Source organism: Lactuca serriola, chromosome 3, assembly GCF_051521515.1.
Source record: "Lactuca serriola cultivar US96UC23 chromosome 3, Lser_US96UC23_V15, whole genome shotgun sequence".
Taxonomy (NCBI): domain Eukaryota; kingdom Viridiplantae; phylum Streptophyta; class Magnoliopsida; order Asterales; family Asteraceae; genus Lactuca; species Lactuca serriola.
In genome coordinates this window covers 103,854,474-103,862,749 of record NC_136410.1, presented here as the reverse complement: position 1 = coordinate 103,862,749, position 8,276 = coordinate 103,854,474, and the positions used below count along the sequence as shown (strand labels likewise).

The 8,276-nt window shown below is 30.3% G+C and overlaps 2 long non-coding RNA genes across 3 annotated transcripts; both read right to left on the bottom strand.

Annotated features, from left to right (window-relative positions):
• Positions 1-2,370: 2,370 nt before the first annotated feature.
• On the bottom strand, positions 2,371-3,390 carry LOC145094610 (uncharacterized). 2 transcript variants are annotated; one of them, XR_013703434.1, is made up of 4 exons: positions 3,347-3,390; positions 2,921-3,043; positions 2,730-2,807; positions 2,371-2,610 (listed from the first exon to the last, which is right to left on the bottom strand). It is a non-coding gene; the product is annotated as an uncharacterized LOC145094610 (long non-coding RNA). The 2 variants fall into 2 exon arrangements; XR_013703433.1 differs by lacking the exon at positions 3,347-3,390 and having other exon boundaries at positions 2,921-3,329.
• Positions 3,391-3,392: 2 nt separating this feature from the next.
• LOC145094608 (uncharacterized) lies at positions 3,393-5,020 on the bottom strand. Its single transcript, XR_013703432.1, has 4 exons — positions 4,665-5,020; positions 4,145-4,523; positions 3,988-4,035; positions 3,393-3,706 (listed from the first exon to the last, which is right to left on the bottom strand). It is a non-coding gene; the product is annotated as an uncharacterized LOC145094608 (long non-coding RNA).
• Between the last annotated feature and the right edge of the window lie 3,256 nt (positions 5,021-8,276).

Here is an 8,276-nt window from a genome sequence, read left to right as displayed (position 1 = left end):
TACACATCACTAGTAGCAAGGAGGAATGATGGCAAAAACAGCAAGGTCGAAGTGGGAGGCAGGAGGAAGTAGAGACGGTAGTTGGCGGCGAGGAGCTGCTCTGGTAGCCCCCTCATCGATTCTTTCTTCTTCTTCTGGCAACATATCTCAAAGATGGAGGCAAAAAGAGACAGATCGGAGAAACACAACAGGTAAAGGGTGTTTGACTGTTGCTGTTCGACCGGAATGAAGAGAGACGAGAAAGAGAAGGGTCGCCGCCCTTTTCTTGTTGCTGGAGGATCACCCACCTCCGGTGACTAAGCTAACTAATTGCTATTTAGTGCCACTTGTGCTTCCACATCAGCAAAACCTGTAGAATCTGGTGAAAATGACCTAATGTGTACGTATTAATAAAGTATAAGGGTTTATTTTACAAAAAAAAAGAATAAGGACTAAATGTATACAGTTCAAAAAGTATCTTACCCTATCAAGTCATTTTCCCTAAAAGAAAATTCGTATATGACCGGTATACCGGGTATAACCGGTCACAAGGATTGCATTGTTACAAAAAATAAAGTATAAGAGTTTATTTTACAAGAAAAAAAGAATAAGGACTAAATGTGTACATTTCAAAAAATATGTTACCCTATCAAATCATTTTCCCTTTTTTTAGGTCAGAATATGTTTTTTATTACATGTCACATCATTTTTTATTTTGCAAAATTTGAATGTATGTGTTGAAATTTTTTCCATTTTGCATTTTATTGGTTAAATTCAGTTATGTTGTATTCTTGTGTGGGTAGTTATTCTAGCAATAATTTAGGCTTTTAAATAAAAATGAATTATTTTATTATTATATGAAATGATAATGTTATGTACATATTTAAAAGATTCCACACAAAAAAAAACAATAATTTCTAGAAATATTATATACCTAAAAAGAAGAATACAAAATTTCAAAAAAATGTATTACACACTAACATACAATATTTCAGTAATGGATTCACATACTATTTGTTCGAGATTTTTCGTCATTGCGACACGTTTACGTATGGTGGAACACAGTTGTTCGAGTTTAATTGGGATGATGTTGAAGATAACAAAATTCTCATTTGGATGCTTGATCATAAAGTAAGTATGAATACAATAAAAAGAATGTCATTTTTTGTTTTATGTTTTATTTATAATTTAGATAACTACTATTATATTACATATCTTAGAGCCACAAAATGTTGATAATCGTTCCAAAGTGTTTGAGGCTATTATTTATGAACATAAATTTAGTGGGAGGTGTATTCTCTTATTGATAATTGTTTAGATTTAGTAACTATTTGCGCACAACCAAAACTAATCGTTTCTAAAAACTAATTTCTGAAAGAAAGTTAATTGCACCCGTCGCTTGGTGCGGATAAATGGCTAATATATATATATATATATATATATATATATATATATATATATATATATATATATATATATATATATATATATATATATATATATATACTAAATCCAAACTTAACAACCCAACCAAAACCATTTTGTGATTAAATAAATATAATTTATGTTTTTTATTCAAATAAAACTAATTAAAATTTTTTTCTAAACAAATAATTTATTTATTTAAGATATAAAGATATAAAAAAATAGACATAAAAATATATAACATTCGTAAACATACTTAATAAAAAAGATAAATCTGGTTACAAATGTCACATAAAATACAAAATTACATATTTAGAAGGCACAAAAAACATATTGTTTGTAACGAATGATCCATGATAAAAAATACAAAATCGAAAGCGATAAGAAAAAAATTCTTATATTTTTTTTATAATACACATGGCTAGGAGATAAAAAATCTAATACTATCATTAAAATTAATTTGCTTTATTTTTGAATATTAGATTTTTAGTAATAACTCATAAATTTTTTTTATCCTACATTGAGAAAAAAGAAATTAATAAAGAAATAGCCAAACGGTGGTTGATATGGGACATATTAGGTGAATTCTTGAAAGGCCTTTGATTTGTTTAATATTTTTCACCAACCCAACAAACATTTATTTACTATGACCATAGTCTCAGTTTGCGGGGTTGGAATCCAAACACAATCAGTGAATGCAAAACTTACAATGAGAAATAAATGTAAAAAAGCATGTAATCAACAATCGAGGTTTAGAGCAGTCCAAACATCTACAAACATGGAAAATTACTGAAAAGTTGTTATAAAATCAAATATTTGGCCAACAAAGATGGAATGGAAATTGATATCTTCATATTTTACTTCAAAAAAATACGTTAAAATATGTCAAAGACCACTGAAATCCATTTCACTCTTCTTTCTGAATCATTTCACACATTTATCAACCTCTTTCTTACTGATAAATACTGGAACAAATCTACAACCATCACTGAGTTGTCATTTATAGAGCCAAATGGGTTCAAAGCAGTTGAATTCTTATGGGTAAAACTCATTCTTTTGGTATACTTGGAAAGTGGAATGACTAAACATTAGATTCCTTCCAACAAATTCTCATTGTAAAGATAGATAGCAGAATAATTGAGCAAAAAATGTCAAATTTACCCTTTATAAAAGTAAAGATCACTTCTACATCAATTGCAAGAGAACCTAGGTAAAAAAAATGTTATCCGCCAATAGTATAAGTGAAAATACATTGTAGTAAAGGAAATAAACCATAGCATCATATTATAATTAATTGATTTATCAAAATAAAATGAAAAGTATACCTTGACAAATAGCACAACAGCCTCATCGTATGAATTTTTTTGTTATTTTCTTCTAAGTTAGTGGTCTCATTTCTCCCCCTGAAAAAAAAATGCAAACATAAATAAAGTAAAGTGGTATTTCTTTAACATAAACACCACAGTATATTAAATCACTGACCAATAATCCCAAAAAAATAACTATTAAGATATACCATAAGGAGATTTTGTACTACAATTATCAAACGGCTTAAACTCTCCTTATTCATTATCTGTGTTGCAATCCAACAGATGACATTCACTTTTGCCACACCCGGCTCACAGAAAACAGCGAGAATCTGTGATGAAGAAAAACAAAGCTGAGAGTTTCAAACTTTTAGTCTGAAAATGTAAACAGATAACATGTATACTGAATTGCTTGGTGGGTTTCATTTCTACTGAAGAACAACATAACCAATATTTTTTCCTTTCCATATTGGCCAAAATAATCCTTGAAACAAATAAATGTCAAATTAAAAGTAGAAACAACGAATTAGCTTAAAAACTTTCAATCTAAATCCAAATACTAACGAAACTGTTGAAATTCAGAACTGAAAAAAACCATAACCAAAACATGATGCAGTAAGGTCGGTGTGATTTACCGGTTGATCCCTCGTGAATTTGGATATATCTCTACAGCAGCAACCATATACATCGAGGGTTTCCAAAGACCTTTCCCAAGTCGAAAAATTTGTACAGTATCGGAATCTGGTGGCAAGTTAGGCAAACGAAGATCGTCTTTTGGGGTCTAAAGAAAGGCTTATACACATCAACGAATTTCCAGCTGAAACGATTTTCCAGATCTTAGGGCAAGGGCAAAATTGGCATCAGTAGTCCTATGTATATGGTGGGGCTCAATCGGAGGAGAGATTAACATAATTTGGGGAAGTTGTACATAAATCTTTGAAGTCCTAAACCCATAGAAACAACAGCCCTCGTCGATTGTGATCAGAGTACACCCCCTGCACACAATAAGCAAGAAGCACAACTGAAAATAAACAAATTAACCAAGATTTGTATCACATCAATATTATTTTTGATGATTGATAGAATGTAAAGAATAAGAACAATGACATACATCTGTAACAAATATGCTTCAAGTATAAAAAAGAGAAAATAATTGGTCATTGTAACATGGAAATACATCAGTCTTTCACACAATAATCAACAGGTTGAAAATTTAAAATTTTATAAATAAAATAAATAAAAATGTAATCTTATGACCTACACCATTAATATTTACCTGGAGTTTCTTAATACCATTATTATCCGCCAATATATCACATAAAACCTGCATATAGAAGCACATACATTATTCCGTAACTATAAACATCATAAATATGAAATATTAGATAACTGGTAAAAAACAAAATCCAAAAATTAGTTCAACCAATATCTACCTTTTCATTAAGTTGAAAAAGGAAAAGCAGGGGAAAGCATCGCTATCATGGAAGTCTACCCTTTCAATCATAGTAACATTAGTCTTCTGTGTTGCTGGTGCAAGTCGGTCTGAAACCTTCCATATATTCTAATAGCAAAAGATTTGATTTTGATGGTAGTCAAGAAGGATACGAAGGGGGAATCGATCGTCGTGACACCAGAGGACCTTGAAACAACTTGATTCACAGGATGAAGGACCGGCCTAAGAGCCGTTGTTGTAACGTCGTCCAGGACAGAACAACAACAACAAACCTAACCCTAATTGGCGGAATCAGGGATGGAAAACGGGAAGCCACCGGAGGACGACGACATATATAAAAGGAGGTGCTGCGAAGGTTTCTGGATAAGAGCCGAGGGTTATATAAGAAACAAACTGCTGTGAATTCCAATTCCAATTCCAGTGAAGATGTTTGTGAAAATGGGTTTGAATCGGGGGAGGAATCAGAAAAATTAGTAAATCTTTATAAAACGATAAATTACCTGTTGCTGCTCGATTTTAGAGAAGGGATGCGACCGCCGTTTGATTTTAGACAGTCGACTATCAAGTAGATTTCCAGCAAAACAAAGGTCGTGAAGACCGGCAGAAGGGCGTCTGGAGCTTCGACGGTTCCACGGTGGCGACCGATTCTAGAGCTGTATACATGCATAGCGGTGGATGGAGGCTTAAAGGAGGCAGAGACGATCAGTTGGGGGTATTTCAGAGAGGCGGTGTAGAAGGATCTGGAGGCCTTGACCATGATAGATTCAGAGAGAAATGAGTATTAGATTAAGCGGTGGAATAATTAGAAGAAGGTATAAGAGATAGTGAAGTTGAGTCGGTGACAGTAAGCACATTTCTATCGGCAGTAGGCGGTGAGCAGATGACATCGGGCAAAGAGGAAGAGACAGATAAAAAATATAATTATCAAAAAGCAAAATAGAAAAAGAAAAATACAGCCAATGACAATAAAGTACTGTTCATGTGCCATTTGCTTTTTTAGAAGTAGGAATATCCAAATCAATAGTTTCAACATATATGTGTCAACACTCTCTTCTTTAACAACAGTTAAAAATCAAACACATCAATGCTTGTACATAAATTGAAAATGCTATATAACTGAAATCGTTGAGTTATTTATAAGTATATCCCGCCAAATCTTATGTTATTTAAACTTATTATATTAATTTTTTTTTCAAATTACTAATTATTGGATCTTTTTTTTTATATGCAAATTTAAAAAAAGAAACATAAAACCTTTTCATACATATCCAAAAATAAAAATCAACGATTGACCTTTTTGATGAACTGAATCCAAAAAATATTGATTCCAACTTTTATCATAATAAAATAGAATTATCAATATCATATCTTTGGTTACATAAAAAATAATAGAATGTTTAGTGCCCACAAAATTCATATTATCTTAGATCTTTCATTAACACTATAACAAAAAATAAATATAACAGGCCCAAAAACTTCTAAAACACAAATGAGCCAACTTCAAATTCTTGTAATATCATTAATTTTTTCAAATATATGATTCATCATTGAATCTGCGACTCACACTTATTTTCAATCGTTACTCTACTTTAAACCTTCTCCTACAACATCATTCTTATTGTTTATAACTTCCATCATCATTATCTACTTCAAACCTTCGTTGTTGTGCGCTAGAAAGTCAGTACCTTCTTTCGTTTAATTAATAAAGATATGTTTTTTAGTGTTTGAATGTAAATTAATATCCTAATATGATGGTTGAATTACAACATTTGTAACTTTAAATTGAAATCATAACTAAATGTTATTGATATTGTTGGATGAATTTTTTTTTAAATGTTAAGTATGATTTGAAGGTTTAATGGCAGAAAGGTAATTTTATTTGTGATAGAATAAAGAAGGAAGATTCCAATTTACCTTTTGAAGGTATCAATAAACTCCTAAATTTATGTGACTTATTTTAATTTGATAGCAAATTAGATGCAGGAAACCTTTAAGTAAAGAAACATAAGGGCAAAAGGGTAATTCGACTTAGGAAATTATAAAAGCATTGGGATGGAAAAGCAACTCAACAATAGATATTGAGATGAAACGTATACTAAAATGATTATTTTAGCATGATACTTCCATTTTTTATTCGAAGGCTAAATCAGTAATTAAGTACGGACTATGTTCATCAGAAGGGTAAATCGGTAATTTAATTTAAAAATGGATCAAATCGGTTGTTGCTACTATTTATGTTTGTTTGATTATCTCAACTTGGCTATTGTTTCTGACTTTATTGTCGAATATAAAAACTTCATATTATACTATTTTAGGAATGTTTATTTAAAGTACATTGTTATACCATTTTTAACAGTAACATGTTTTGATTTTTTCGTGGTGTAAATGTCTTTTAATTTATCTTTTATTCACTATCAATGAGATGGATTTTATAAACAATTTAATCCATAAAGGGTTAAACTATAACTATTCTAATTTGTATATGTTTCTATACAGTAAATACAACACTTCAAAGATTGTTTTCTATGACTAACAAAATTATGTTTCTATTTTTGAAATCTCATAAAATATTACATAAGGTTTTTTTGGTTTAACATATTACATCATTCAATCTAGATTAAGTCAAACAAAACAACAATATACAACTTTTCATATTAAATGCTTAACCTATTAACTTGGAGTCAATCCCCAATACCATATATGTTTTTTATCTGATGCAAAAACGATCGAAACATACTTCTAAATTGGCAAGAGATAGAAATGAAATTTTAAATCATCTTTAAATAATCATTTAATAGCTATATGTAAAAGATATGAATACTCAGCAGTTAAGACCAAAGACCTTACACAAACATCTGCAAATGTCTTGAAGTAAGCATTCCTTTTTCCATTATTTTATCATTATCATAAAATAATTAAAAAAGGACATCATCACGTGTTTATTCTTTAATTCGTCTCATAATAACATGTAATTTGTGTGCCAATTATGTATTTTTGACATTTTCAATGAGTCATGGGCAAAATCTAAATCGAGCAAACATAATTGTTTTTATATTTATTTGTTAGAGTTTCTTTATATTTAATATTGTGGGGGGTTTATGTTGTTCATTTCGAATAAACATAAATAGGTTTCTATTTTTTAAAATAAACAATTCTATTTTGCAATATAACCATAAAATAACAATGTATTTTGAAAGTACATTGTCAAATATTGGATTATACTTGCATATACCTGTTTTCGTGCATGGTCAGCTATATGTAGCCTTTTTCCGTGTCACAAGTAAAAAAGGTTTGAAGATACTTTGTGACGAGAAAGGTCGTTCAACTAATCAAACAATTTTTTTTTTCACAAAGAGGTCGTTCAATGACTATATATATTTACCGATAATAATACCAATAATCCTGATTTTTTTATAATTATTCTGTAATATCTATATACATTTATATTTTATTTATGCATTCCCCGCGTTTAACGCGGGTCATAATCTAGTTCTTGTAATATCATTATCTTTTTCAAATAGAAACTTTAAAAGTTCCTTGATTCTCCTTTCTCTTAAACTCTATAGCCAAATCTTAAACAAATAAAAGTTACCAGAACACAATGAACAACTAAATCTCTACATAACCCTCCATAAACTCCATTATCCATAGATTGGACCTACAGAAATCTGTAAATTCAAGAAAAGGCTTATCCAAGTCTATTTGTTAAAAGAAAGGTTCCACCGGTTCTTTTAATTGACAAATCACATATATTTTTCAAAACTATATTCTTCAACTAATCAATTTTAGTCAATAAGAGTTGACCCCGTCCTGCAGATAATTACAAAAACAAAAACATTATTAGTTAATGTTCAGGCATCCATCTCAAAGTTTGTCAAGACATGAAAAAATTAAGTAGGTTAATGAGCAAAAAGCGATGAGATGTTTCTTTGAATTAATGAGCTCAATATGTTAGCAATTAACCTCGAGATGTATACTTGGCTGTTTCTTTTTTATGTAATCGGGACATAACAACTTAATAGGTTAAGACAAAAAAAAGTTGGCTTAATGAAACCAGACACCCATCCAATACATATTTCGCCTTCGTTTTCCTTCAAATTACTCACATGGTG